General features: G+C 43.1%; 1 protein-coding gene across 6 annotated transcripts in view; it reads right to left on the bottom strand.

Annotated features, from left to right (window-relative positions):
• Cacna1e (calcium voltage-gated channel subunit alpha1 E) overlaps positions 1–21317 on the bottom strand; it is a 450477-nt gene extending 429160 nt beyond the window's left edge. For all 6 annotated transcript variants that reach the window (XM_040737130.1, XM_040737129.1, XM_040737133.1 and 3 more), the window contains exon 1: positions 20866–21317. The gene's annotated coding sequence lies outside the window, so the exon portion shown is untranslated. The remainder of the gene's footprint in view (positions 1–20865) is intronic.
• Between the last annotated feature and the right edge of the window lie 4251 nt (positions 21318–25568).

Here is a 25568-nt window from a genome sequence, read left to right as displayed (position 1 = left end):
GAGATGGGAATGAAGTCCTACCCCTTGCTAAGAAGCTATTGGCAACTGGTAGTTGGTAGGAGAGGGAAGGCAGTTTTCTTTAGTAATATGATCCCTGGTAAGTCCAGTGGAAGGTGTATATCCAAGAGTATATATGTAGCACAAATCAAACTTGATAAGTTGAGGCGGGTAGGGAAAAAGGATGCAAAGTTTTATGGGTAGGAAAGTAAGGTGAATCTGGGAAGAGTTGGGGGAATGAATGAATATAATCAAAATACAGTATATGAAATTCTCAAGAGGTTAATTTTAAAAATTAGAGAAGAAAAAGAAATATTAACCACTAGATTGGGCAACAGGAAGGTCACTGACAGTCTTAGGAAAACCAATTTTGATAGAGTAAGGGGGAGACAGGAACATCATTTTAAAAGACACAATAAGAATGGAAGTAGTGACAATGTAAAGACATTTTCTCTTTATAAATATATTTTAGCAGTAAATGAAGGAATGACAGTGTTACCCCTTGATCAGTGATTTGTACAGTAAACAGCATGCTTGGACCACATTTGGCCTTTTGCTTTTATAGTTTTGGAGGGAACGCATCTATACCTTATCCTTTCCATGTTAGCCGCTTCCTGAGTGGTTGAGTAAGAGACCACATGGTCTACAGACTAAAATACTTGTTGTCTGACCCTTCAAAGAAGAATCTTGCCAACTCTGATGCAGGTGAGAATCTTCAGTAGTTGCTAATGCCCCAAGAAGAGAATCAACCAGACATTTTGCATCCATGATGGAAGTGCTACCACCCTCTCCAAAATAATAATAATAAAGCCTGAAGCAGATGGACCTACGTATTGGTTTATAGGAGACACAGGGAACAGAAGCATTCAACAACATAATGGAGATGCAACAAGAAAAATTCCTGTGAAAAAAATCTACAGGAAAAAAATAACTTCATTTCTTAAACAGCAAGGTTCAAAAGAAAGTGGGGAGGGAAATCTCTGGATTAAGTCTTTAAAAAAAACATTTCAACCAAAAGCATGATGTGGATATTATTTGAATTCTAATTCAAATAAACCAATTATAGAGAAAAGAGAAACATCAACAATGCTCAGAAATTTGAAGATATTAAGAAATTACAATCATTTTTGCGACTGGGTTACCTCACTCAGGATGGTTTCTTCCAGTGCTATCCATTTACCTGCAAATTTCAAGATTCCATTGTTTTTTTCTGCTGAGTAATACTCCATTGTGTAAATGAACCACATTTTCTCTATCCACTCTTCAGTTGAGGGGCATCTAGGTTGCTTCCAGGTTCTGGCTATTACAAATAATGTTGCTATGAACATAGTGGAGCAGATGCCCTTGTTGTATGAATTTGCCTCATTTGGATATATGCCTCTAAGAGTGGTATGTACTCACTCATATATGGATGTTAGACATGGATCAGGATAGTGCTAGTCTGCACTTCCACTGATAGAGAGTCTGGGAAACAGGAAAGAACCTAAAAGATATGCATATATGCGTAGTACCCAAGAGAAGAGGATTGAGACAAGATCCTCTAAATGGATGGGGAACACGGCGAGGGGTGGGGGGGAGTGGGAGCTGGGAAGAAGAGAGGGGGTGAAGCGGAAGAGAGTTGTTCATGGGGGAACAGGAAGTTGAGTGGGTGGGGGTAGAATAGGGGGAAGAGGGAATCATAGGATAGAAGACAGATCAGGCACCAGAGTGACCTAGAGTGATCTAAAGGGATAACACCAATTGGCAAGCTAAGCAATAGTGGAGAGACCACCTCGAATGCCCATTCCTGATAATGAACTTGACGTCTATAACCATCCGGGAGCCTTCATCCTGTGACTGATGGACGCAGAGGCAAACACACAATTAATCATTGAACTGAACCCAAGGAACCCAGTGACAGAGAGAGAGAGAGGAGTGATGAGCAAATTGGCAAAGAATGGGCTGGCAAAACCAGCAGAGACAGCTGTTCTGAACAGGGGAGAGCTCTTGGACCCCAGAGCGACAGCGGGGAGGCCAGCATGGGACTGATCTGGACCCCCCAAATGTGAGTGTCAGCGAGAAGGCCTGGGCAACCTATGGGGCCCTGAGTAGTGGATCAGTGTCTATCCCTGGAATGCAAACAGTCATCGTGTGCCTATAGCACAAAGAGGGATGCTCTCTCAGCCTGGACTCTTAGGGGAGTGCCTGGCCCCTACCCAGAGTGAAATGACAGACTCTAGATATCCCCTATGTGGAAGGATTTGGCAATAGGGTGGGAGGGTGGGGGGGTAGGGGAGTGTGGGAGGAGGGGAGGGAGAGGGAACTGGGATTGACATGTAAAACAAGCTATTTAAAATTAAAATCAAAAATGATAAAAAAAAGAGGCAAGCTAAAAAAAAAAGAAAGAAAGAAATTACAATCAATTCCAGAGAGTATGGTATAGCTGATGTTTTCTTTAGTCTGTTGCCTTTTAGAGACTGGTACTGAAATACTTGTGTGTAGAATCATACAATGTCTTAGATTTGCTTCAAAATAACCCAGTGGAGAGGTAGAATAGGAGGCTTAAGTAAAAAAATTAGCCACGAGTTGATAATTATTGTGGCTAGGTAATGATTCTTGAGGGTTATTATTCTATATACTACTTTGTACATGTTTGAAATTTTCCACAATAAAAACATTAATTTTTTAAAGGTAGGCAGAAGAGACAGCAGTATGGGAAGGAACATGGTACACAGAGGATGTGATGGTCGCAGATGACACTGATTCTGAGCAGCAGTTGGCAGGTGTGGGCTTGGAGAGACATCAGATATCCTGAAGGATGGGCAGAGAAGAGGGAGTGGAGCGCATCAGACAGGGAACAGTGCGAGTGGGGGTCCAGGCTCTAGAGGGACAGCCTTTCTGCAGACTTCTGGAGTGCCTGTTTTGGAGGAGTGTGGGAAGTGATGCTATCTATACCCACTTCACCTTCTGCTGTCTAACATCAGGCCTTACAGCTGAGCAAGACAGCCTCTGCCTCAAGGCTAGAGAGATGTTCCGTGGATCATTTGGGTTGTGCAAGATTGAAGTCTAGAGTTTAGATCCCCAGAATCCACCTGAAAATTCCAGGAGGCATGGTAGCCATCTTTAACCCTAGCATTCTAGAGGCAGAGAGGGAGGATCCCTGGTAAAAACCAACTAGCTAGACTAGGAAAAACTTTTGAGCTCCAGGTTCAGACAGAGAACCTGCTTCAATAAATAAGGTGAAAAGAGATGAGGGAAACACCTGATACTAACTTCAGACCTACATACACTCACACACACACACACACACACACACACACACACGCATATACACACTCATACACACACGCATACACATGTGTACACACATACAAAATATACATGCACATGTAAAAAATGGGGGAATAAGACAGTGGGAGCCCCTGTCCCACCAAGTACAGAAGGCATTTCCTAAGAGGGCCAATTTGTATATTGAAGATGAAAACATCTCAGCTTGAACAATTCCTACACCACCAGGTTCAGTTTTCTACAGAGCTCAGGCCTGCTCCTCACCGGCCTCTGTCCTCTGACTTCTCAACCCTCTCATGGCAGATTTATAATGTACATTCTTCTTCTGGGGTGATCCACCCAGCATCCAACAGAGTGGCTTTCAAGGGACATTAGAGTCCGCTGATGTCTATGAGGTTTCAGGCTTTTTATTTTTCCAGCTGGAGTCCATAGCTTCCATTGAATTTTCACAATGTTCTCTGACTAGAATAGTTAACATTTTTGACATGCATTCAGGAGTATGTCTAGGCATAATTTAATTACATCTCTCAGATAGTCTTCAAATATCAATATGTTCTCCCTGTGCTGGCTAGCCTTATGCCCAACTTGACACCAGCTAGAGTCATTTTGGAAGAGGACATCTCAACTGAGAAAATGCTCTCACTAGAATGACCTGTGGGAAAGCCTAGAGTGCATTTTTTTCTTGATTGATGGTTGATGTGGAAGGGCCTTGTTCCCTGTGAGTGGGGCCAGCCCTGGACTGGTGGTCTTGAATGCTATAAGAAAGCAGACTGAACAAGCTATGGGGAACAAGACAGTAAGTATCACTCTTCTATGACTTCTGCTCTGTTTCCTGCCTCCAGATTTCTTCTCTGGCTTCCCTCAGTGATGAACTTAAAGGCTATAAAGCAAAACAAACCCTTTCCTCCCCTAGTTGCTTTTGGTCGTGGTATATGTCAGAGTAAGAGAAACCTTAACTTAGCACAGTCTGAACATTTCTGTATCCATGAATACATAAACTCAAATTCTTCATTGCCTGCCTAATAGCAGTACAAATCTCAAACTTCCTCTTCTTTCAAAGTCTCAACAAAACAGCAAAGCTGCTAGGAATTAGCACCTATGTGACACCTGACATCTGCCATATTTATGATTCTTCCAGTTAACAAAAAGCAAGTTATCTTATTGTCACCTCATATTTTGTTTCTGAGAATTGTGACATGAAGACTCAGAAAAGGAAAGAAAAGAAAAATTAAATGGGAATTTTAATTTTGTGCTAAATCCTCTTAGTGGTTTGAGAGGCCTCCTCACCAAGCACTCACACTTTACAGCCTCGTCTAAAAGGATGTGAGAGACAAGGTAATCTGCATCGTCTACTTTCCACAAATATTTTATATACTCATTTAGTCAACTACTCCTGGGCCCAAGGCTCTCAGATACAATAGGAAAGAAGAATGGTGGCTTCCAGGGACTCTGGAGTTCCCTAAGCTCAAAATTCCACCTGCCCCTCTTTTCTGTCCCTCCTCAGTACTAACTCCCATGACCAGAACACCACTACCTATCTCCAGCTAACATGTGATGGCCTTTTATAACACTTCAGCCTTCACACACTGCCTAAAAGGTAAGTACCAGCGTTATATATGCTAAGGAAACTAAGACTCATGGGAGACAAGTCACATGGAATGTTGATCAGCTCTATCCCTTCAGGAGTCCTGTGTGCTCAGTATGGAAGCACCCCATCTAGCAGCTAGAGGCCCTAGCAAACGTCAGGGAGTAATTGTTCTGAGTTCTATCTGGCACCATTTCATTCACAGACACCATATTCTCAGAATAGTAGTAACTCTAATTCTCCAGAAACCAAAGACTGGAAGCAGAGAATTCCCACCAGATTCAGCCTCTTCCACTTCCCTCTGTTCCCCGATCTGCATTTCTCTATCCACCAGTGACTGAGATATGCTCTGTGCAAGGCACAGTGCTGAATTTGGAACACCACAGCGAATAACACAAACACTGTCTCAAAGCACGGCGAACTTTCTCTCTGGAATACACAGACATTAAACTAACAAGTAAATAAACTAGAGATGAGTGCTGTGTATGTGTAAGATGCTATAAGAGAGGGGAAGAGAAGGACCTGGATTAGCTAGCATACTAGTAGTTGCTTGTGATGGAAAAGATCTCACTGAAAAAGTAGTTCTCAAGTTGAGAACTAAACAACATATAAACAGCTGTGAGGTAGAGGATAGTTAGAGCTATGAAGAGGAAGAAGAACAGACAAAAGGCCCTGCAATGAAGAAGAGACTGACATATTCTAAGAGTTTAGCATTGCTTGCAGAGGAAGGTAATAAAGAGAGATATAGGTTAAAACTGGAGGGTGAGCGGTTAGAGCATATGAAGCTTATAAGCGAAGAGATAAAAACCTTCAAGCTGAGAAGTGGCATGGTTACATCTATATTTCAAAGTGAGGCAGACCACCAAGTACTATGAAGTACAGAAAAGAAATGGGGATATCAGTTAGAATGCTTCTGTGGGCATCTAATTAAGAGAAGATGGTTGTTTGGATAGGTAGTAACAGCAAGAATAGATTTAAAAGGAAATATTGTAAAGTAAGATTCAATTCTGTATTTCCTAATGTACTACCTAAGAGTGTATCAGAGTATATCAGTAATGACTACTGGACTTTCAGGCATGTGAAAGTGACATTCATCAAAAAAAGCAGAAGAGAAATATATCTGGTAACATTATCAACAAACTTTAATTTGACAAAAGTAAGTAAACTGTCAACTCATATTTCTATATCTAGCAAATCTATCTTTTTAAAAATCAACAGAGAAATAGAAATTTCAAGACAAGAACAAAATAAAGTTATTCATGATCACTAAACCAGAACTGCAGAACATAATTAAAAGCCTCCTACACCAGGAGAAAGAATGATAGAGTTCATCATAATACAAGAGAATAGATTCCATGAGAGGAATAAACAAAGAGGAGCCAGGAAACAATCCATCATGCCAAGCTTGATACACTAACAAACCTCTGATATCAATAAGAAAGAAGCAAGCAGGATGTTGGTGATGTAAACCTTTAATCCCAGCACTCAAGAGGCAGAGGCAGGCAGATCTCTGTGAGTTTGAGGCCAGCCTGGTCTACAGAGTGAGTGCCAGGACAGGCTCCAAAGCAATATAGAGAAACCCTGTCTCAAAAACAACAACAACAAAATAGGGAAGAAACAAAATAGCAAACAATTGAGTCAACCAGGAAAATCACACACAAAAAAAACTAGACATCAGTAAACTGCTCTCAAGAGTAACTCTAAATATAAATGCTCTTCATTCTATAATTAAAAGATGCAGACTAGCTTAGTACATTGAAAAGCAGGACCCAACCATTAATTGTCTACCAGAAACACAACTTACTGGCAAAGATACAAATATACTGCAAGTTGAAGGATGAAAGTCAATATACCAAGTGAATGGAAGCCAAAATCAATAAGAAGTAACTACACATCTGATAAAGTAGATTTAAAGCTAAACTTAGGAGACAAAAGAAAAATTAGTACATGTCTGTAAAGAAAGCAATCTATCCAAACATATAACAACTGTAATTACATATGCACCAAAAATTACTGCATCCAGTACCATAAAATAGAACTACTGGACTTAAAGGGACAGAAAAGTCTAAAAGTAGCACTTGGTGAGTGGATTCAACACTAAAGTCTAACAACAGGTAGATTCTCCAGACAAAAATTCAATAAAATGCACCATAAATAAAATAAACTTAATGGATATGCACAGAATATCCAATATAGAATGCACATTCTTATCAGCAGCCCCTGGAACTTTATCTCAAATAGATGGCATTTTAGACCCCAAGGTAAGTTTTAACAAATACAAAATATTAAAATTATATATTATATCTTATATAGACAATAGTGGAATAGAACCAGAAGCCAGCATAAAGAGAAACTAGAAAATAAGTTGTTGAAGAAATCAAGAAGGAAATTTTAAGTTTTTTAAATCAAATGGAAATGAAGACAACTTATTAGGACCTTTGAGATACAACAAAAGCAGATCTAAAAGAAAAGTTCATAGAGAGGTATGATTACACTAAGACACCAGACACCTAAGATGATTACTGATAGTACATCCAGTACAGCTCATAGTCTTAGAGAACAGGAACAAACTAAGCCTACAAGCCATAGATGAAAAGAAATAATAAATATTGAGACAGAAATTAATGAAGTGGAGACAAAAAGAACAATACAAATGATTAATTTTTAAAGAGCTGGCTCTTTAAAAAGACAAGAACCATAAGCCATTAGTCAAACCAAAACAAAGAGAGATGAGCCAGACTTGAGTAGCCTATAAACCCAGCTACCCCAAAGGCTGACAAAAAAGGCTCATATATTTGAGGCTGCCTAGATAATAAAGAGAGAGTTCAAGGTTAGTGTGGGCAACTTACTAAAAACCTGTTTTAAAAAATTTTTTTTAATCCTTTAAAAGGACTGGGGAGTGCTGAGCATGGTAATGTATGTCTTTAATCCCAGTACTCGGGAAGCAGAGACAGGCAGATCTCTGCAAGTTCCAGGGCAGCCTAGTCTATAGTGGTTTCCAGAATAGCCAAGGCTATGTAGAGATACCCTGTCTTCTCAGATAGACAGACAGACAAACTAACACACACACACACACACACACACACACACACACGATAGATGATAGATAGATAGATAGATAGATAGATAGATAGATAGATTATAAATAGATAGATTATAGATAGACAGATTAAGGATGGATAGACAGACAGATATAAATGTTCTAGTGATAACTTAGTGATACAGCACTTGCCTAACATGAGCAAGGCCTTGGATATGATCTCCAGAACCATAAAAACATAAAGAAAGAAGACCCAAATTAATAAAATTAGATATAAACAATTTACATGGCTCTATAATAAGCAATAAGATTAAAGCATTAATTAGGTCTCCCAACAAAGAAAAGACAAGAACGAGACACTCACAACCACAGACCTTTAAAGAATTAACATCAATAGTACTCAAACTATTCCATGAAGTAGAAAGGGAAGAAACAGAGCCACATTCCTTTTATAAAGCCAGTGTTACCTAGTAAGACACACAGAAAAAGGAAGCCTTATTTTCTACTCGTTTCCAACATAATGCTTGATGTTTTAGCTAGAATAGTGAGGTATGAGAAAAAATTAAAAGAATACAAATAAAAAAGAAGACATTTGTCTCTATTTTTAGACAATGTGATCTTATGCTTTAAAAATCCTAACAACTCTGAAGAAAACTCTTCAATCTGACAACCACCTTCAGCAAAGTAGCAGAACACAAAACCAGTATCCAAACACCAGCAGTTTCTCTGAACAACGATTGCAAACTTTCCGAGAGAGAAACCAGGTGGGAAATCTCTTCGACAATAGCCTCAAAAAATAAAAAATAATACATCTGGTAACAAACCTAACCAAGAAGATAAAAGAGCTCTATGGTGACAACTTTAAAGCGCAGAAAAAAGAAATTAGACATTAGGAGTGAAAAGACTTCCCTTTACATTCTCTACAGAACTAGAAGAAAACAATTTTAAAATTCATATAGAAGTGCACAATACCCCACACTGCTAAAACACAAAGAGCAATACTGAAGGCATTCTGATCCTGACATCAAACTATATTACGGAACCATTGTCACGAATATATACAGTACTGATATAAAACAGGCAACACACCAGTCTCATAGATTAGAGAATCCAGCTACAAACCCTCACGGCAACAGCCACCGTCATAGCCACGTGATTTTTGACAAAGATGCCAAAACACACACTGGAAAAAAGAGACTCTCTTCGACAAATGGTATTGGAGAAAATGGATATCTACATGAACAAGAATGAAACCGGATTCATTTCTCTCTCACCCTGTACTCACACACACACAAAAAAAGCACTCTAGATGTTTAAAGACTTTAAATGTAAGACCTGAAACTTTGAAACTAGTGGAGAAAAAAAACACAGATGCAATACTTGAAGATATAGGCATAATTGAGGACATTCTGAAAAGAAATCCAATAGTCAATAAAATAATGACAAAGGTCCTAGTTATGGTTTCTATTGCTGCAATGAAACACCATGACTGAAAGCAAGTTGGGAAGGAAAGGACTTATTCGGCTTAAGCTTTCATTCACATTACAGTTCATATCAAGGAAGTCAGGACACGAATCCAAACAGCAGGAAACTAGAGGCAGGAGCTGATACAGAGGCCGCAGAGGAGTGCTGCTTACTGGCTTGCTCACATGGCTTGCTCAGCCTACTTTCTTATAGCACCCAGGGCACCAACTCAGGTATGGCACCATCTGTAATGGGCTAGACCTTTCCCCATCAATCACTAATTAAGAAAATGTGTGCCCTACAGCCGATATTATGAAGGCATTTTCTCACTTGAGGCTTCTTCCTTTCAGATAACTCTTATTTGTGGCAAGTTGACATGAAACTATTCAGAACAGCATGGATCACTAAATGGGATCTTGTGAAATTAAAAATGTCTCTTCACAACAAAGCAAACAATCAGCAGAGTGGACAGACAGGCTACAGACAGGAGAAAACCCTGTGCTGATTAAACTTCTGGCTGGAGACTCATATCTAGATTATAGAAAGAATTAAAAAATAAAATAAAACGCAAAAGCCATCTGGTCAATAAACAAAACAAAGAATGGAAATTTTCTCAAAAGAAGAAACACAAATGGTCAATGATTATATGAAAAAATTCAATATTCTTAGTCATAGGGAAACACAAATTTTAAACTACATTGAGATTCTACCTCGTGCCAATCAGAACGGTTACCATCCAGAAAATGATAAATAACAATGCTAATGAGAATGTGGGGGGAGGGAAACTTTATTCACTGTCGGTGAAATGCACTCTATCCAGCAACTATGGGAATCGGTATGGCGAGTCCCCAAAAGAACAAAAATTAAACTGCGGTATAATCCAGCCCTACCCCTTCTGACTGTATATCCAAATTATTCCAAACAAGCACTTCACAGAGATGCTTGCACACCCATGTATACTGCCACATCATTTCCTATAGCCAAGATATAAACCTTCCTAGACACACCCATCAACAGGTGAACAAATAATGCATGATACTCACAGTGGCGTTTTTTTAGGAACTTAGAAGAATGAAGTTATGTTATTTACTGGAAAATTAGATGGGTCTAGAGATCATGATGCTAAACAAAATGGACCAGACTCAGAAAGACAAATATCACTTTTTATATCCTATGCAGGAGAGAGGGGAGAGAGAGGGAGAGAGACAGAGACAGAGACAGAGGCAGAGGCAGAGGCAGAGGAAGAGAGAGTAGAATTGGGGTATAATGGAAGTATAAAGCATTTAAAGAGATGAACAAACAAGAGAGTTAATGGGGGAAATGCAGTTATTGCACATTTTCTCTAATATTCAGAATCTATATTTAAATTATATACATACATATGACATGGAAGCAGAAGAGAAACTATGTAGGGAGCAAACAAGACCAAAAGGGAGAGTGAAGGACAATTTTACTTTTAAGTAAAGAATTTAACTTGGATATGTTAAGTTTGAAATGCCCGTGGGAATGCCAAATTGAAACATTAAGAAAACTTTTGAATATTGAGGGCTGAAGTTCAGGAGAGAGATCTGAGCTGGAAATAGAAATTTCGAAGTTGTGACAAATTGATTAATGACCTTATAGTAGCCATGAGAATGTAGCTAACAGGTACATTCTCCCCAGTTGCTGGGCTCTAAGATCCATTGCTATATTTAAGCAGAGAGGCTGGGTTAAGAATGGCATGGCAGGCTCACTCCTGCAAGGCAGGGGACCCTTCTAGGACAGGGTTTTCTGGAAGCTTTGCCTAGCATCCTTCTGTTCCATGGAAGGCTGGGACCACCCAACCTGCTTTCCTTCAGTCTGACACTCAGATTCTGAAGGGCATGGTGAACTGTCTTTTCCACCTTTTCCTGGCTCCTTCCCCATTACCTCTCACTGGTGTTTTCTCTAATAAAATCCCTCCACATTTCATCCCATCTCAGTGTCTACTTTGCAGAGCACCCAAACCAAGCAAACTTACTTCAGTTTGCTCACATCTCCTTATTATCCATCCACACTTTGAACAATTACTTCCAACACTGCTCTGAGCTTGACTGTGTGACTTGCTTTAGGCAGTGAAACAATAGTGAATGTGTCACAAAGTGAAGGATTAGACATGTTTACACATGTGGTCTTGCTCTCTTTGCTATGGTGTGGATGCTTTGTCAATACAAATTATGTTATGTTAAAATCCACTCACTAGTATGAGAGCCCCAGAATGGGATTTGTGCCCTTCTAAAGAAACCCCATGTGGTTCCATGTCACTCAGCAAGTAGGTACATGAGAGACCTTCCAGTTGATAGCTTATAGATATGAAATACCAAAAGAGACCATCCAATGTCAGCCAAGCCAACCCAAGGTAAACCAATCTGCAGTCTTGAGTGTTTGTTATTTTGGACTTCTGGGTTTGGGAATGGTTTCTTGGGCAGAAAAAAACTAACAGATCCAGGAGTCTGGGTGACTAAAGATAGTATTGGAACTCTTATCACTGATCTGAAGGTCCTTGTTCTCTCAATATAAATCCTTGCCATTAGTCACAACCTCTTCTAAAGTTTTCCTTAACAGTTATTGTATTACAGACAAACTCAGGATCTCATTTCTTCTGGAAGAAGCATTATTCCTTTTGTATATGTATATGTATGTATGTATGTATGTATGTGTGTGTATGTGTATATATGTGTGTGTGTGTGTGTGTGTGTGTGTGTGTAGCTTATAAAATAAGGTTCCATATGGTTTTTAAAACATCTTCAGTGCTCAGTATCCCTCCCCTCCCCTTCATCCATCCTGGTTATTGATAGCTGATGGCTTCTGGGGAGAGTCAGCTTCTTTAAGGATGTGGTCCCTAGTAGGTAGACCACGCTCCAGTGGATGGTCCTACAACCATAAGTATATGGGCAGGGCAAAATGGACTAGGTGATAAATATGACTTTTAAAAACCATAAGTATATGGGCAGGGCAAAATGGACTAGGTGATAAATACAACTTTTCAAAGAAGACATGAAGTTTGCAAGGAGAGAGGATGAGGTGGATCTGGGAGGAGGTAGGGGAAAAAGTTGGGGGGAATATGATACAAATACATTACATACATGAAGTAATCAAAGATTACTTATTATTATTAATATAATTTGTTAATAAAAATAATACATTGAAATTTGTTGGGTATAAAGTTGGCAGAAATATAGAATTCTTCCAGTTAAGCTTCACAGCAGCACTTTCTACACACACACACACACACACACACACACACACACACACACGCACCATCCTATCACAACCTCTGTCATCTCCTCACTGTGTCTCAGGAACTAGGGGGGGCCTTGCTATCACTTCACAATCAGCCTGTGATAAAAACCTTATCAAAGTCATGGAGTGAATGCAATGCCCTCCACTCCAGAGAAGTTGAACCACAACAGATGGAAGCAAAATCGGGGTTTTTCACAGGGTCCACAGTGGCTTCTTTACTTGGCTAAATTATTGGCTTATCAGCTGCCCACTAAGGAAAACCATTAAAGAAACTCTGATAAGAGCCAAAATCCTTGTTATCAGGACCTCACAGTCTGTGAGAAGGTTGGCAACTACACAACCTAACATGTAGTGTCTGGGCTGAGCCCACAGTGCTCAGAGACAACACTAGAAAAGGACCCATGGGTACATGAAGGGAATGCAGGATGCTTCCTAGAGGAAGGCACTGTGCTTAGGGGGGCTTCTCGCATAGAGACCAAAGCAGATTCAAGGTAAATTATAATGGGATGATGAGTGAGAAGACAGATGGAAGAGGGAGGAACCACAGTGACTCCTGGGTTTCCGGCTGGTTAATAAAATAAATGGTGATATCATTTTCTGAAAAAGGCTGTGATAGGCGGACCAGAGGTGGTAAAGGAGTGTTGTTGTTGCAGTTGTTGTTGCAGTTGTTGTTGTTGTTTTTAAGTAAGGTGAGCCGTAATACTATGACGCACTAAAGTAAAAATACCCACTGTCCAACTGGGTTGAAATTCTGAATAAAAAAGAATCCTGGGTTGGAAAATAAATGTGGAAGTCAATAGTTGAAACAAAAAGAAGGGGAGAAAACTCCCTGGAAGAGTATGCACCATAGCAGGGGGGGGGGGGACACAGGGTTGTGACCAGGAAGCATCTGCCTGTGTGGATCAGTCATTTAGTTCTCACCAGGAGAAGGGCAGTCAACACTAGAGAAGAGAGTTGCCACACAGGTCAAAGTTCCCTAGAGATACAGCAGGGCACTTTGTTATCTAGTCTCAGATACTCAAGTACTCTGCTCATCATTCCACTGTAAATGGCCAGAATGGACTAAGGTCTCCTCCACAGTGGAGGGTTCAGGGGGAATGAGGCGTAGCAGGGCTGGAGAGAGTTTAGACAATGGAGACTAGCCTGGGAGTCTCCCTCAGAGGTATGTGGGTGGAAAGGAAGCTTGTGGAACCTCTCCCTACCTTCAGATAAGCCAACCTCTGTTCTCAGTTAAAATGGTCCTGGAAAGTAAGAAACTAACCTGGAACAGCCTGGGGAATTATGCCAGATCTCTAATACCATCCCCCACTATCTTTCAGGCCTTGGAGATGCCCAGGAAACAGGTGGAGAGAAACCTCTAGACACACCCATTAGCAACAGGAATGGAAGGAGAGTGCCTTCTTTTGACAAATGCCTGTCACAGACGTTGTCTGCTTTTCTGTCTTAAAGATCTCCTCTGAACTCCACTTGTAATTTAATCCAGCCCACATTCACTCCTATGCTAGGTAGTGAAATTGATAATATTAATGAATCACAATGCTTTGCTCACAGAGCTCTGTCTGGGATATAAAATGCTGAGTTTATTTCGTAGTCTATAAAACCATTTCACATATCATTTAATTTATTCCTCCCATGCTGAAGAAAATTGGTGATAGGAATCCTCTTCCATTTTTTGTCATTCTGATCCTCGGCTTAAACATCACCTCTTCAGGAGTCTTCAGTGACATGTCAATCTAAAGTCACTCTGTCCCTACCACAATGCCTTAGATTAATACTCTGAATAACATTCATCATGGGCTGATTTTGTTTAACTCTCTCTGTAGCCTAATATGAATTTTATGAAAGTAGGATATTTGGCTGTCTTGTTCATTGCTGTATTCTCCATATCCAAATCATCACCTAGCCCAGAACTGGTACCTGAGTTATGCTCATTGGGGGAGGGGGGAATAAGTAGGAAAGGAAGACAGGAAATGGGGACAAAGAAGAAAAAAAACACAGAAAGGGGATGGGGGAAGGGGGAGGAGGGAGAGATAAGGGTAAGAATAAGAAAAGGGGAAATAGGAAGGAAAAAAGAATAAGATGAAGGCAAGGAGGGAGGGGGAAGGAAGAAAGGGGGGAAAAAGGGGGCTAAGCAGTGCCCCACCCAGTGATGAAGATAGGGCATACACTGGGGCTTTCATCCCCCACCCCTAGCCTAGGTCTTCCTCTCCCTGCATCCCAGGGCCACTCTAAGCCAGTACTCAGGTTCTAAGGTTGCAAGCTGACTCTCACCTGAGGACAGAGGTAGATTCAACCAGTAATCTTAGACCTGAGCCCTCGTCAGTTCACCCAGAGCTGTAATGAAGGAAACGAGGAGCTAGGAGTTGGGCATGTATCATCTGGCAGTGTGAACCTCTGTGGAAAGGTAGGACCTTTGCTGTATTTAGGATTGTTACGTCCGAGAAAACATCAATCAAGGACTATTAAGTGGAGAGTAACTCAATTTACTTTTCCTTTAAGAAGCAAAAATGCAAAATGTTTCTCATCACTTCTTAAATTAAGAACAAAGAATAAAATTTCTATTCAGTAAATAAAGGAAACAAAAATTCTATTATATGACTAGTCAGAGCTAAAAGGAGGAGACAAAGGAGGAAAGACATAATCACAAAAGTCATTCATCTTAAAATGGGAAGAGGCCTGTTGTGACCACTGATGACCCAAAAGTTTGTGTACTGGCAGTCAGGAGGTGTGAGTGATAGTCTTGATCAAACAGCCAACGAGGATTAAAGCAAGACCAGACCCACTATGCTACAGTCAGAGAACATGCAATCTGATAAGACAAATACTTTCTTAAAGTACTAAACTGAGTTGGAGAAACCCATCACTTAAGATGAAGATGAAGAAACATGTTCAGGGGCTGGGAAGAGAGCTCAATTGCTACCGTGCTTGCATTACCAGCACAAGGACCTGAGTTCAATCCCCAAAACCTACCTACCTACATACACAGAGAGAGAGAGAGAGAGAGAGAGAGGGGGGGGTGACACACACTTGTAACATTAGTGCTAAGGCGGAAGACATGGGCAGAAGACCTATGGGGTTCACTGAGTAGAGAACCTAACCTACTTGGCAAGTCCCAGGCCAGTGAGTGAGAGACCCTGTCTCAAACAAGGGAAAAGAGATGGACTACATCTGAAGAACAGTAACTGAGGCTGTCCTCTGGTCTACACACACACACACACACACACACACACACACACACACACACACAAGCATATCTCACATCATTACTTTCCCATCTCTCCTACAAAAAAGGCCAGGTGTGCATTTAGCTGATGTGGAGAGACAGAAAGATGCAGTTATATTCTTCTAACTGCAGCAGCCTCTCTGTCACTAAGAAGCAAGTCCATCCGGCAGTCCTAGGCTGTGTTGCTACACAAACCAGAAAGCATACAAAAGTTCGTGAGGTCTGATTCACTCCTCTTCCACAGGCTGTGTGCCCAAGACAGAATCACACCTTCCTCCAGATCCCTCCAGCTGCTGCCTTCAGCCCTGTCTGCAGCACGCATCTGTTCACCTCTGTCCTAGACTCATGAGAGAAATTTTGACTTTTTTTTTCAAATGTGACCAATGTAATTATAAAGGCCAAGGAATTTCAAAGAATGACTCTTTCCAAGCAATGCCACAAGAACATGAATGAGAGACTGCATCTTTAGTGAGGCCCCATTCTGTTTTAGAATCCCACTCACCGAAATTCGAAGTCCAAGTGTGTTTCACAGACAACATGACTCCCTAGAATCCTCGTGTTCGTAACCAAGTTGACAGCCTTTCACACCGACTTTCCCACTTACACCTTTGTTTCTGCCAGGAAGTCACCTGGCTTCATGTAAGCTCATCTATACTACAACAAACGGTTTCATACTGAGCTTTTTGTAGCTTTAGAGTTCGTAAATGTATTCGTGGTCCCATGACCTAGGTCCCAGCTCCGCACCACACTGTAACCACCATGAAGACAAAGACTATTATCCTTTTAGAGGATAATAGACTCTATCCTTTTAGAGACCACCAGAACCCTGTCTCCCATCCACATCCCCCTCCACTACTGTTCAGCTCACAAGGTAGTGCATGGTGTACATGGTTGTTAACCTACAGTTACACTTTCTGCTTTTCCTAGTTCTCCCTTGCTTATTAGGAATGCCAGGTAACATACACCAGAAGAAGAAATGCACTCTTCCGACAGGAAGAATCACCCTGTTTTTCCAGTCCATAAACTGAGTTGTTCACTGGAGACCAAGAGCAGTTTCTGTCTTCTCACACAGTCTCCTCTATCTACCACCACTAAAAGAGAAGACAACAGAAGGAATGGCTTTTATTTTTGATGACTAATTTTGATTGTCAACTAGACATGTTTGGGGAACAGGAACCTCAATTGAAAAATTGCCCCCCTACAGACTGACCTATAGGCATGTCTGAGGGGCATTTTCTTGTTTGCTAATTGATGGAAGAATTCCCAGCCCTTTGTAGGCGGTACCATCCCTAGGCAAGTGGGTTTGGACTATAAGAAAAGCATGTTGACCACAAGCCTAGAAGCAAGCTGATACGTAGTGGTCCTCTGTGGTCTCCACTTCAGGCCCTACCTCTAGGTTCCTGCTTTGAGCCCCTTCTGGATTCCTTCAATGATGGAGCATAACCTATAAGCTGAAATAAGCCTTTTCTTCCCAAGTGGGTTTTGGTCACAGTGTTTATCACAGCAACAGAAAGCAAACTAGATCACCTAGATCTGCAGGACACAAAAAGCAAAGTCACACAGACCTGTAAGATCTTGGACTGCTGTTGTCAGGATAAATTCCAATGCAGTGGCTCATCTGACTCAACCTTCACTTTGGGATAGAATAAATAAGGCCCAGGTAGTTTAGTGACTTGCCCAAGGCTACTTATTAAGGCAAAACTGCGGCAGAAATGAAGTCTTTCAGACAAATGCTTTTTTTATCTGCTTTAGGCCACCCCCAGCCTTCTGCTTTCCCTCTGCTCTTCTTGATCTGATAAATTACAGTGATACATGGTAACATGGAAGGGTAAAAAGTTAGAAACATGTCCAGAATTATCTACTTCAGTTCAGGTTTTGCCTTCACACTGGAATGGGGATCTTTGTGCTCCCATGGCCCTATCAGCTGGGGACAGACTTGCCTCCTCGTTGATCTACAGAATTCCTTTAGGGAAAGCCAGAGGTGGGAAGGCCCTTTCCAAGTCAGGCACTAACATCCTGAGTGAAGCAAACCTCCCTAACTAAAATGTACTAGCACTGAGAGTAGACAGTGGCATACATACTACCTTTCCGTCAGATAATCCCATCTCCTCAGTTAGGGTTCACACGTACACTAGACTGTGCTTCATGATGAAGACTACTCCAAGGGCCAGGAAGGGAATAGGGACATGAACATCATGGACACCAAACGATGATACTACTGACAAAAGAAGTCAGAAGTGACATGAAATAAGAACCAGAAAGACAGACAAGTCTCCACCTTCTTCACTCTCCACCTACAGATAACCTATGCTTCAAAATTGACCCCATCCACTTCCACACAGAGGCAGCATTGTGTGGAACAAGCCAGCCAGGCCTGGATTTACCCCCAGCTCTGTCTCCTACTTCTGGGTGAATCTGAGCAAGTTGCCTAACTTTTCTAAGCTTTAATTTCTTCATTTATAAAATGGAGGCACATACTTAGAAGGATTGGGCAAGGACTCATTATGGTAAGCTCTAGAAACTGCTTGATATAGCATCTGGAAACTGAAACTAATAAGCCCTCAATAAATAGTAGCTAATTTTTTTTCAAAGCCCGAAATGATTTAGCTGCCTGAAAGACACACAGGCTCCAGAGGAGGGGTGATGTTGTGACTGGCCTGTCCCTAAGAAGGCTCATCTTTGCCTAACACAACAAAGAAGTAAACGACAGACATTTTCCTGCAAAATGATTTTTCTGGGATGTGGATTCCTCAGTGGAAACCCAGACAACATGTAGGTCTCTCTCTCTCTCTCTCTCTCTCTCTCTCTCTCTCTCTCTCTCTCTCTCTCTCTCTCTCTCTATCTCTCTCTATCTCTCTATCTCTCTCCATCTCTATGTCTATCTGTCTCTCTCTCTGTCTCTGTCTGTCTGTCTGTCTGTCTGTCTCTCTGTCTCTCTCTCTGTCTCTCTCTCCCTCTCTCTCTCTTCTCTTAAGCCCTACACTCAATCACAGCCTCAGAGGGGTGCAAGATTTGTGACAACATGGATCCAAAGGCTCCACCCTGTGTGTGTGCACCCATTGCTGTCCATCATGCTGCCACCAACCCTTCACTTACAACTCCTGGCAGGATGGTCTCCTGGAAGGTCCAGGCTCATAAATCCCATGAGTAAGTAGACTAGGAACAGAAAGGGCTCCATGGAAACCACCATCAAAGTTGCTATCCCTACGGTATCCAAGCATGAAGTCCTACTCTGGGAATGGGCAGTTCACAGACTCTGGCTTTCATTATTTGGTTTTTTTTTTTTGCTTGTTTAGGTGTTTTTGTTTTGTTTGGGGGTTTTTGTTGTTTTGTTGTTTGCTTGTTTGTTAGGGTTTTTCTTTTCTTTTTTTTTTAAGCTAGGGCTCAAACCCATGGCCTTGAGAATGCTAAGTAAACACTCTACTGTTGTTTTACATCCTTTACCTAGGAGTATGTATTTTCAATTTGAATTTTTCAGACATAATCGAAAAGAAGTCCTAGGTTCTGAGTCAGAACTGTTCCAAACAGGAAGGCTACAAGGCATGACACAAACATAATGTATGTTATCCCTACCTCTGATCATGCCCATCATTCACCTCTACCTGTACAGAGAGTCTCTGTTCAGCTAGCTCATATACCACCTCAAAAGTGCCCAGACTTAGACAGTAAGTGCTATAATCACCCCATACTCCAAAGTGACAAAGCCATTTCCCTGGCCAGAGACTTAGCAGGTAAGAGCCCTGCAGAAAGCAATAAAACAAAAGGCCATCTTTTTCTGAGCACTGGAGACAGGGACAATCCTGTCAGAGCAGGGAGCCCCTCTTCTCCTGGTTCTCACAATAAACTAATGTTCTTATTTCAGCATTAGAAACACTTCTGCAAGGCCAGGTTTCCCTGCCTCCCATTAGGACAGATGTTCTGCCTTCCCCTGGAGAGTGATGTCTCCATGACACAACGTGAGTCTCATCCCCCAAGAATAAGAGTGAATGTTCCAACACACTGACCTGGGAAGGGAAAGGGCTTGATTGTTCCCAGGTCTGGGTTAACCACCAACTTACTCAGCCTGAAGTAGTCACTGGGCCTGATGTGTCACAGTTGCAGGTGTGTCAAAGATCCCCACCTCAGATCCCCACCTCCCCACCCCCAAATCTACATACACCTTGGATGAGAGACTGGACCACCACGTTGGTCCCCACCTAAAGGAGGAATCCTAAAGGGGGGATGCAGGAAAGTGTCTGCCATCATTCTCTCTACATCACCAACATGAAAGGCACAGGACATGAGCGGTCTGCCCCTGAAGAGCATTCTGTTTAGGGAGACATCCAAATCTGGTCAAAAAAGCAAGTCACTCTAGCCAGGTCTCCTTCTGGTACTCTCCACCCAACTCCCTCTCAGGATAGGACCACACATCTGCCCCAACTAGCATCTCCAGAGACACCCAGGCCGCCCTACACCAGTCCAGAGTCACCTCCAGAAGCACATGCAGCCTCCTCCATAGAAACTTCACTGGTAGCTCAGACCCTTGCTGAACACTTTCTCAACAGTCCCCCAAAAAACTTGCCAATGATGGGGACGGGCGAGCCGCTTTTGTATGGAGTCATGGAAGGGCTCTGAGAGGCTCTGAGGCTACTGAAAATCCCCAGGCCCTTATCTACCAAGAGCGGGACTCCATTTCTGTGGCAACCGGTGAAACACCCTAGCTGTGGGATTAGAAATGCATGCCACCCCTAGGACCCCGCCAAGGGCCATGCAATTCTTTCGCTCCTGGAATATCCTAACAGGGTACTGTCCCGGCTGGGGCAATTGCTGAAGAAGTTGGAAATGGCAAGGACAGCATGCAGAAGAAGAGTTGGTAAGGAGCCTCCCAGGAAGGTCTGGCCCAGATCCGAGCCTCCGAGGTCCAGGCACCCCAACAGGTAGCAGCAGCAGGGGATTCGCGCTGCCGCCAGAAAGGCAACACAGCCCGGCTTGTGACCACCCAGACACTGGCAGCCTCATCCTCATCTGCGAAAACACAACCCCACTCACCTTGAATTAATGCAGAGTCCCGCGCTCGGCTGAAGGAGGGTGTGCTAGTAATCCCGAGGCATCATTGAATTGTTTTAAAAGAGCGGAAGGGTGGGGGAAGGGGAACGGAGGGAGGGAGAGGAGGGGAAGAGAGGTGGTGAAATTGAAGGGGAAAGAAGGTAAAGTCTACAGAAAATGACGAAGGGGAGAGAAAGAAACAGAAAACAAAATTAATAAATGAGAACAGAGACAGTTCGGGGGACGGAGGGAGAAAAAAAATCTGTTTCCTGCCCACACAGTGCAAAAGAAATTTCTGGCAATGAGAAAGACTCTCACACTTGCCCCTTCAGAGGGGGCAGCTGGGGAAATAAATAACAAAGGATAAGAGAAGACGGGAGGGTATCCACACAGAGAAGAAAACCTCTCTGTCCAGGCAGCGCAGCCCCAGAGAGCGGTGCGGAGCAGGCAGGAGGCGGGCAAGACGCACACGAACACGGGAGCGCGCAGAGGCTGCGGGGAGGGGCAGAGGGGCAGCACCAGGCTGGGTTTATCCACAGATCTGTGGAGTAACCAGGCTGGGGTCCAGAAAATTCGTTCAGGGTTTCGGCAAAAGTTCACTGACCTCAAACTTCAGCGAGTGATTTCCACTGAAGCACTGGATCTCCAGACAGTTCCTCCTCCGACCCTGCTCCCCCTGTCCCCTCCCTAGACCTCACCACAATCCTAGTCATTGGCCTCACAGTGGTCAGAAGAGAACTCACTACATCTAATGAGAAATAAAAGCTACCTGGGGCTTCTGCAGTCAAGAGTGGGTAGTGGGAGAGGACACGGTCCCTGAGCCCAACACTGCCCAAGAAAGGTGACCCCAATCCAGGGGAGGAACCCCTCAGCAGCGGGTGGCATTTTCTGAGGATCTCCAGCTCCCAACTGAGAACGCTAAGAGAAGCCAACCTGTTCCCTGAGGACTGCCTTAAAAACTAGTGAGTCAAGCCGGTGTTTCCACGGCCTGCTAGACTTATCTCTGGGGTTTCCTCGCTCCCATTTCTCTGGCTCTCAGCCCGTCTTTGCCAGAACACCGGGAATGTCTGCAAGAGTCATATGGACACGCATTCCTTCCATCGCCATCAACTGATTCCAACAGAGAAAAGCGAGAGGCACTGTGATGGAAGGAACAGGAAGAGAACTGGAAGGGAACGGAGGACAGCATCCTTCCCTCACCACACTCACTGCCTGAGCTTGGCCCTGGCCGGTCCTCTGAAGGTTTCCTTGAGGGTTTCAAAGTGAAAGCGACAGATGGCTGGTTTCACTCTGAATTTCCCATGACTGACAGCAGAGGCTCTCTCTGCTCAACTTGGCCAACTCCACACCTTACTGGTCTTCAGCCTGACACCCGGAGGAGCTGGGAAACCCTGCATGGAAGGGAACAGGAAAACCAGGAGGCCCACAGCAGCAGCTCTTTCCCCTTAGTCAAGGGCTGTGCAACCTGCTTGATCCCATTTTACTACCCATGCCGTCCAAACAGGAAAGTCTGATTGGGAGGTTTGCTTTGTGAGCAGCCACACAGACCATGGCTCTAGGTCAGATGATGGGTAAACTTCTCACCACGCCCCCAAATAAGTTAGTGTGGACTCTGTACATGAGATTTTCAGTAAACAGAGTCACTAGCAAACAAAGCTTCATTGGGCATTAGAGGGCAGGGGAAATGGAACTGTATATCAGTTTCTCAGAAGCTGGAAACAGTTCTGTAAATCAACTTTCCTCATTAGAGGGTGTGTGTGTACGTTTAAACTTAAAAATGCATCTGCGGGGCTGGTTTGCCACCAAACCTGACAATCTGAGTTCAATCCCCGAACCACATGTTAGAGAGAACCAATTCCAGAAAGTTGTCCTCTGACATGTGCATGTGGCATGCAAGTAAAGAAATGTAACTTTTACTTTAAAATGCCCCCAGGTCCCTCTTATGCAGGAGAGAGGCCAGAGTCTTCTGATGTAGAAGAAAGTGCTCCTCCATAGGGAGAAGCAGCATTAAAGCCAAGAAGGGGAGGTCCTCCCACTTCAGAGAATCAATCAAGAAGGGGAGTCCTTCCCCGAATCAACTTCAGGACCTACTGGAGTATGCAGGAAGAAAAATGATACTTGGTATGCTGGCCCCTGCCCACAACATAGACACACACTGACATAATTCCAGCCACAGATGTCTCCTCCCCCACTCATAAACAGGACATTTACACCACAATATTTGAGCTTCCTTTTTAACTGAAAGTTTCTGTAACTAGACTAACAGAAGGCGGATGGTTCACTGGCTTGGAATCTCCTCCAGAGAAAAGCATTCATGCTCACCCTCCTCCACCATCCAAACAAACAACTATCATGCCCACAAACAAGAGTCTCCTTGACAGCCCCTTCCAACACTTGGGAGAGTGCCACTGAGACCTGATGTCTGTGGATGATCCCCTGGGCCTGTTCCCTGTGGCAGTGCAGTCCTGATGGCCAAGGACAACCCTCAGGACACACCTGCTAGTTTATTTCTTGTCTCTTTGTATACAAGTAATTGAACAAGTCTAACAATATGCTGTCCTTTCAGACACAAAGAAAACATCATTTTCATTCTAAGCCCATTTGAATGAGCCGTGGCTGCTGCTATAAGGCAGAGGAGATGGGGAAGAAGGGAGTGAGGAAGTAGACTCTAGGACCCCCAGCAGGGAAAAGGACCAGGTGACTGACACTCCTCCAAGTCTTCATCCAGGAAGATGCACCTTGCAGCCCTGGCCTAGACCTATGCCTGACACTGCACTCCCTAATGGGACTTTACTTCATACTGGGGCCATGGCTTCAAAGAAAAGACCCTGCTTTAATAATTCAGCCGGCTTGAATGCCATTTAGTATCCATAGCAACCAGTTCCCTGACATCTAGTTGTAGGCAGGATGTGGCTGGAAGAGGGGGAAAGAGGAAGGGAAGGAGGAAAAGGCAGAAAAGACAGGAAAAGAAAACCAGGTCAGATTTTGTCTCAACTTTCCCTTTCGCTCGTGGCCCTGATCCTCACAACCGCAAAGCCTGTGACTCTCCCTTCTGTGCAGTCTCCTCACTCTGACTTGGCTCCTCCCACCTGGCCTCTGTTCTTACCCCTCTCTTCTTCTAGAAACTGGGAGGTCCAGATTGCTGACTCAGCACTCCAACTCAGCACCTTGGGGATGTTTGCCTATCTGTCTAGCCCTTTGCTTATCCTAGTCTTCCTTTCCTTTAAATAAGGGGCCTGTGAGTGTTGACTGTGTCCTACCAGCTCTCCCCACGCATGACTCTATGGTCCTCTCCCCATCTCTCCACCTCACAGCCTTTCTTCTCTGTCCAGCTGTCTCTGGTACTCTCCATCTCTCAGACTCAGTACCTATCTTCTTGTTCTCTACCTACCTACATACCCATCTATCTATCTATCGATGTATCTATCTACCCCTCTACCTGCCTGTTTATCTGTCATCTGTCTACCTATCATCTATTTGTTTCACCTATAAAGTAATTTTAAACTAATATTTTAAATTAAAAATCTACTTCCCCTTGTGAAAAGCATACCATCACTCCAGGATGGTGGTCCTCCTTCATCCTGCAGGTTATGTATCAGATACCAGCTCTTCTCAGAACCCTCCAAGTCCCTGAGGTAAAGATCCACACTCCTCTTGTGTGTGCCCACTGCCCCAGCTAATCTATTATGCAATTGTATTGCACATTGCAATACTATTGTATTGTATTGTATTGTATTGTATTGTATTGCAATTGCCTGCTTATCTGCTGTTCCTCCGGCTGGCAGGTGAATACAAGAAGGGCAGAACAGTGTCTTGCTCACTGCTCTATCCCGAGTGCCTGCTCCTTGGGAGGCACTTAGAGGGAGATGTTGAATGAAAGGATAAATAATCTACAACCACTGGCTTCTGAATCACTGCTTGTTAAAGACTTGGGACACACCCATAAAGGGCACAGGGAAGAGAGGGGTAGAAAGGGCTGAGTACTATAATGGATTCAGAAACAAGAAGGCATCCTCTTCCTCTCCAAACTGTTCTGAGAGGATGAGGAACAAAGAGGAGGGAACCTGATATAAAGGATCCAGAATGGCTCAGCAGGAACGGTGAGAATGGCAAGGGGGTGGCTCCCCTCAGCCCATCTCAAGGCTACTCTGGCATCAATTGGGGCGACTGATGGTTACTACACACTCAGTGGTAGCGCTCCCTCCATACAGCAGTGCTTCATGCTGCCTGAGACCAGCCATCTCAGTGTTCTCTCCTGGCCCCATTCTCCCTGGGAACAAGGCCACAAGGGAAACAGAGGGAGGCTATGATGTGGCTGCCAGAAGGACATGGGCCAGGTGGGAAGTCCTTTAGAACTGATGGAAGATGCCAATGTAGATTTCTGTCTTCGAGGAAGGAGATACTTTAAAAGTAAAAAAAAATTCTGTGAGTAGGTATTTTTAATGGCCATACAGACCTATGTATTTAAAAATATTTGGCTACAAATGTGAATGAAAGGCAAGAATTCAGGACAGGAAGATTTCTCCCTAGTGTTCAGTAATGAAGTCCTTCATTCATCCATGACTGGAAGGGTGAATCACACACACACACACACACACACACACACACACACACACACACGTGTATACACTCACACTTATATGCACGGAACCCCAGTTAAATTGAGACAGACTCCAGCAAGGGCTCAGGTTTTACATGGTGTGCAG

Source organism: Mesocricetus auratus, unplaced genomic scaffold, assembly GCF_017639785.1.
Source record: "Mesocricetus auratus isolate SY011 unplaced genomic scaffold, BCM_Maur_2.0 Super-Scaffold_100676, whole genome shotgun sequence".
In the NCBI taxonomy this organism is placed as follows: Eukaryota; Metazoa; Chordata; class Mammalia; order Rodentia; family Cricetidae; genus Mesocricetus; species Mesocricetus auratus.
Note: the sequence above shows the minus strand (reverse complement) of the source record. Positions and strands in the feature narration are given on the sequence as shown.